This window comes from Lycium ferocissimum, chromosome 5 (genome assembly GCF_029784015.1).
Source record: "Lycium ferocissimum isolate CSIRO_LF1 chromosome 5, AGI_CSIRO_Lferr_CH_V1, whole genome shotgun sequence".
Lineage (NCBI taxonomy): Eukaryota > Viridiplantae > Streptophyta > Magnoliopsida > Solanales > Solanaceae > Lycium > Lycium ferocissimum.
This window is the reverse complement of record NC_081346.1, coordinates 13559862-13566113: the sequence shown is the minus strand read 5'-3', so window position 1 is coordinate 13566113 and position 6252 is coordinate 13559862. Positions and strand designations below refer to the sequence as shown.

The window sequence follows — 6252 nt, the reverse complement described above, 5'->3', positions numbered from 1 at the left end:
CTACGGTTTTTCATTCGATTTTAAGAAAAGAGAAGGGAAGTGCGGTGGGTGAAAAGGAGAGAGGAGCGGGGAAGAGCGGCGGTGGTGGGGCGCGGCGGTGAGTGGAGGAGATGATGATGAAGAAGAGAAGGGAGCGGAAGAGAGAGAGAAGGGATGGGGGTGTGCGGCGTGAAGGAAAAATGAAAGGAACCCTAGTGGTTCCTTTTGTTCAAATAGAATTGGGTCGGGTACAAATTAATTGGGCTGGACTGATTTAATATGTGGGTTGCGGATTTGTCGGCTGGGTATTAAAATGTGGGTTGGTCCGAAAATGATATTGTTGATCTGGGGTTTTGATTAGGGTCTGATGAATTAAAAACGCGGACTGAGTGAAAGGAGTAATTGGTTTCTAAATTTAAATAAAAGACCCATTTTAAATAATTATATACTAAGTGTGCTAAAATATCCACTAATATGAAAAGTATGTATTTATTAGTACTCCGATGAAAATAGAATGACGCCGTAATGATCGTGCGATAATATATATTTAAAATTCAATAGTAAGTAAATACTATTATTAAAATACGCGAAGACAAAGGTGATGTGCGTGCATAAGCTGGTAAAATGCTAAAATGATTATAATGCGGGTTATAAGAATACCGGTAATAAAATAACAATAATAATAATAATGATGATAATAATAATACTGGTAAAAACGGCAATAATGATAATAGTAATATTAGTGACAGTAATAAAATAACAATAGTGACTGCAACAGGATAATGAACGCCAGTATTAATAAAAGCTAATAATTATAGTAAAAATATAAATAATTGTTGCTTAAATTACCAAAAATAGTAGAAATGTAAATAAATATTTAGGGAAGACGGGACAAAATCGGGTGTCAACAACTTGTCCCTCTTTGCCCGGTAATGATGAAAGAATTTTCGGGCAAAGACGTTGACTCAGTAGCCTATTTTGTCCCGGCTAAAGGATTTTGGAGGACTAAGGGTAAGAGATGTGAAAGGATTACGAAGATTACGACCGAACTCCGGTCTCCGAGTTGCCTACATATCTCGGGCTGCACGAGAATCAGGCCGCGTGTAGTTCTGGGATAACTACGACACCTAAGACAGACGAATCCCGATTGGTGCGAATTTTCGCAAAATATTGTCCCAGTGTCGAATTATGGAGACACTGGGTATTAGGGTAGAGACTTGGAAAATCTGAAAATTGGATATGCTGGAATGCAGGCGGAATAGCTGGAGATGAGTGTTCGAGGTAGATCTTCGACCCTTGTCGGGAAGTCTGATTTCCTTCCCAACATATTGCCCCAGTTCGCTGCCGAAGAAATAGTTCCACGTTGCGCTAAAGCTCCTGCGAAACTTTAAACTAGATAAAAATAGTCAGTAAAATAAATATCGAAAATAAAGCGATGTAAAATAACTCCGCAAACAGAGCTGCAATGATTAAAATGATAGCCTTGCTGAGGCTGATGCAAACGAGGTTATGGGCCGAATGATTTATGAAAATGATGCCTTTTGGCGATGATTAATGGAAATGGGCCCTAAACCAGATGACTTATGAAAATGAGGCTTGCTAGGCCTGCATAATGCGGTTTTCCTTTAAACCCAATGATTGATGAAAAATGAGGTTTTCAAACCGGCATGACTCATGGTGTAAAGCATTTATGCAGCGAATTTTTTAAAGCATTTGTGCGGTGCATGTGCATGTGCAGTGCATTTAAAAGCGTTTATGCGGAGCAAATGGAAGCATTTGTGCAGTGCGTGTGCAATGTGCATGTGCAGGGCATTTAAAAGCATTTGTGCGGAGCAATGAAAGCGTTTGTGCGGTGTGGGTGCAATGTGCATGTGCAGTGCATGCGGAGCAGATGAAAGCATTGGTGCAGTGCGTGTGCATGTGCAGTGCATTTAAAGCGTTTAATGCGGAGCAAATGGAAGCATTTGTGCAGTGCGTGTGCATGTGCAGTGCATTTATGCGGAGCAGATGAAAACATTTGGGCGGAGCAAATTGAAAGCTTTGGTGCGATGCATGTGCAGTGTATTTGAAAGCTGTCACGCCCCAAAACCCACCCTAGACGTGACCGGCATCCGACGTCACGAACAACATCGGAAGAACCTAAACAACACAATAATGATACTTGAACCCGCCAGGTTCAACATTCGCCTCCAACAATTTATAAATTAAATGCAACACATCATGAACACATGAATTAAATCAACGGAAGTCTTTATAAGTCATAGTCATAAACGTGGCAAACACCCATTAAGTCGTACGAGACTTTGACAATCTACCCACAATTCTGACAACTATCTATGGAGCTTCTAAGAGACATAACAATCGTCAAACTTCGGGACGCAGCCCGGAAATCCAGAATAATAAACGAAACAGGAAGTGTCCCACGAACAAGAATGTGGGATCACCAAATCCACAGCAGTAGCAAGTCCTCTTAAGCGTCGAAAGTATCACGAACCTGCTCTTCTTCGTTACCTAACATACCATCAAAAACAACAATGGTATGCCTGAGTACTTTCGTACTCAGTGAGTGCCTCGGGGACAACAAGTAATATATAAAAAAATAAAATATAATAATACACAAAGAAATCAGTTCCGAAAAGATAGTATAAAAACTGTCATTCCACTTGATGATTCTTAATATCACTTATTGCACAGTTTACAAATCCATTAATCAATATATAAACAAGTATTCAACATATGTATCTCCATAAGAATTATCAAAACCGATTATGAAGTCTTTTGTTAAGTTACAACTTTTAATTATGCCTTTCGAGTGATTATGATTGTCAACAACAGTTCCATGAGAGATTACGAATATTACACATGCCAACACAGGCCCAAGAATCAATCACATCGCGCATAGCGCACCACACATGAACATATATCATTTGTTCTCAATATCATTTGTTTAACAGTTTATCAAGTCATTTCAAAATCCCAGTTGCAATTATGCTTAGTTCGATAATAAGGATGGATGTCATAACCGCCCGTATAAGCCCAACTCAATATCAACAACACTACGTAATACACCGGAATATGAATTCACGGTGGCTACTCTTCCTCCCGAATAGCAAGGCACACTGCGCAATACACCGGAGTATGGATTCACGGTGGCTACTCTTCCTCCCGAATAGCAAGGCCATTAATGCACCCCAGGTAGCGAACCCGGAAGTGGCCACTCTTCCTCCCGAATGGCAAGGCAATTAATACACTAGGATCCATAGTGGCTACTCTTCCTCCCGAATAGCAAGGCAAACACAACAACAAAGTTCATGGCATGGAAGCCGATTCACAATTCGTCTCAAAGTAGTCACACCATCAATAACCTTAAATGCATGTCGAAATGATAAGTCATTCCAACCAATATTTTGAAAACGTACAACTTCTTTACAAAGATTGTCATGTCCCAATTCACCAATGAGAAGGTCATTACCAACAATTAACTAGCATTACTAAATATCCCTCATAGAGAAAACATTCATAATAGCTTATACATATATAAGGTTTGTTGTCATCTAGGTATAATGTGGGTTTGTCCCCTCACACACATCAACCACCATTTAGACATGAATTAGAGTTCAAGAAACATGAAAATATTGCTTTTTTCTTTCATTCATTTAAAGAGTCTTGAATAATATTTATGCTTCCAAATTCAAGATAACAACTTATCAACATCATCAACAACAACATCAATAATTATTTCATATCAATATCCAACTAATCATATCCATTAAATCATACCAAAACAGCCACGAATTTTATCACAAAACAGCCCCAAAACAGCCACGAATTTTATCACCAAAACAACCACGAAATTTATCACAAAACAACCACGAATTTTATTACCAAAACAGCCACGAATTTTATCACAAAACAGCCCCAAAACAGCCACGAAATTTATCACAAAACAGCCCCAAAACAGCCACGAAATTTATCACAAAACAGCCACGAATTTTATTACCAAAACAGCCACGAAATTTATTACCAAAACAGCCACGAAATCATATAAAAACAGCCCCCAAATATCGTCACAAAACAGCCCGGTATACACTTTGTATACAATATCTTCATACACCTTATTCTCCCAATTTCAAGAAAAACAACTTACCAACAACATTCACAATTATTTTATATCAATATCCAACCAATACTATCCATTTAATCATACCAAAACAGCCCACAAATCATTTGATATCCAAAAATTATAACCGAACTTTCAATGCCATTTTCTCTATTCTAACTCGTCAAATCTATCAATGATAAGGATAAAAACATCATTAAAATCTTAGACATACCTTATATGGGCAGATACCACGAAAACAACATCCCCCAAGTTCAATTTTTAGCTTATAATGACGGCAACAACTTGTTCTACACTTTACCCTTCACGAGCCTCGGGATTCGGGGCCTCGAACTTGATTGAATCATCACTTTCTCTCTCTAAATCTCCTCTCTCTCTCTCTCTAAAAATTCTGAACCTTTGGTAGGGGAAATGTGGCTGCTAGGGCTGAACATTTCCCTTAAATACCAAGGGAAATGGGCCTGACCCGGTTTTGAATTGGGTTGGGCCAACAGCTTGACCTTTCTGTCTTAAAACGTTCATATCTCCTTGTCCCGATGTCACATGGAGGCCCACGACCTATGGTTGGAAAGGTATTTCAATTATCTACAACTTTCGTTCTTTGAGTTTCTCCAAATTCCCAATAAATAATGGGGTTATGGCCTCCTGAAGTTAGATCAGCCAAAAACGTACTTGACGGACCAAGTTACGGCCCCAAGGGACGGTCCGTAACACATGTTACGGCCCGTAACTTGGCACCGTAACTTGGTGGAAATTTCCAGTGAGTTTCTGGAAATTTTTGGGACGTTACGGCCCCAAGGGACGGTCCGTAACTTGTGTTACGGCCCCAAGGGACGGTCCGTAACGCAGACCAAATTTCCAGTGCGGACAGGCTTCAGTAAAACGGTCATAACTTTTTGTACATAGCTCCGTTCAAGACCCATAATATACCGTTGGAAAGCTCTTTCAAGGATCTACAACTTGTATTTGAGGAATATTTTCCAAATTCTTAACAGAATTTCACGAAAATCGCCTAGAAGGCAGACCTATCAAAACTTAGGCGAATTTAAGAGCCCTTAAGAACTTCACTAGTTGGTTTGACTTCAAAAACGACCATCCTCCACCCGAATTCATCAAGAATTGATTCATACAGATAAAATATCATCTTAACACTAGATATTTACATACTCACACCTAGTTCAAGTTTACGGGGTGTTACAAAAGCATTTGCGTAGAGCATTTGAAAGCAATAGAAAATATTTGTGCATCGATTCAGTTGAAAATCTTTGTAAAACTTAAGCATTAATTTATTCGTAAAATTTGAGAGTTGTTAGCAAGTTGAGGGGCATAATTAGTCCTAAGAAAACTCAAACCGTTCGGTGCATAGTCCTTGCAAGGTCAGAACATTACGTACTTTCTTTCCTTTTACAAGAAGCGTGGAATTACTCCTAGATAAAATTAATGCGTGTGTGTAAAATTAGTGCGATATTATTTCGATATAAAAATAGTGCGAGTGCGCGATTCGTACAAATTATGTGAGGTAAAAGCTGTGCAAATGCGAGATTAGTACAAAATATTTGAGGTAAAAATTGTGCCAAGTAGATCAAGACAAAATATTTGAGATAAAAATAGTGCTAGCGTGAGAGTAGTATAAAATATTTGAGATAAAGTAGCATTAGTGTGCGATTAGTACGAAAATCATTCAAGGTAAAAGTAGTGCGAATGCAAGTGCAATATCAGTGCTCTTTTTGAAGAAAAAAAAAACTTAATACGTCCAATTTTAAGGCGGACATGCCCAAATAAATTAACCAAGTCCTATCATAAAGGCGGACAAAGCCCAAATTAAAATGATTAGTCAAATATAAGGTATAAGTCACTGTATTGTAGACTTAGGGTAGATAATTTACTTTAAAGTACTAGTCTTGTCTTTATATATTTCTTAAGTGTATAAGTACTAATACAAGTTATTTCTTGTCAATAAGATTTCTTAACCGTACTTATATAACGTAATTAATTGATTCTTGATTTGTATATCATGTCTTTGACGTACATACATTTGTTATCGGTTATATACGTCTCTGTTTAATTACATATAAAAAAAAATACGTATCTATACACACCCGGATTTTTTTTTTTTTTTTTTTTTTTTGCTCATTTGATTTTTGTGGCCGACA

At 38.0% G+C, this 6252-nt stretch overlaps 1 long non-coding RNA gene across 1 annotated transcript; it reads right to left on the bottom strand.

The window, feature by feature from the left end:
* Positions 1 to 2152: 2152 nt before the first annotated feature.
* Positions 2153 to 4622, bottom strand: LOC132056103 (uncharacterized). The gene is made up of 2 exons (XR_009414724.1): positions 4314 to 4622; positions 2153 to 2490 (listed from the first exon to the last, which is right to left on the bottom strand). It is a non-coding gene; the product is annotated as an uncharacterized LOC132056103 (long non-coding RNA).
* Positions 4623 to 6252: the final 1630 nt, after the last annotated feature.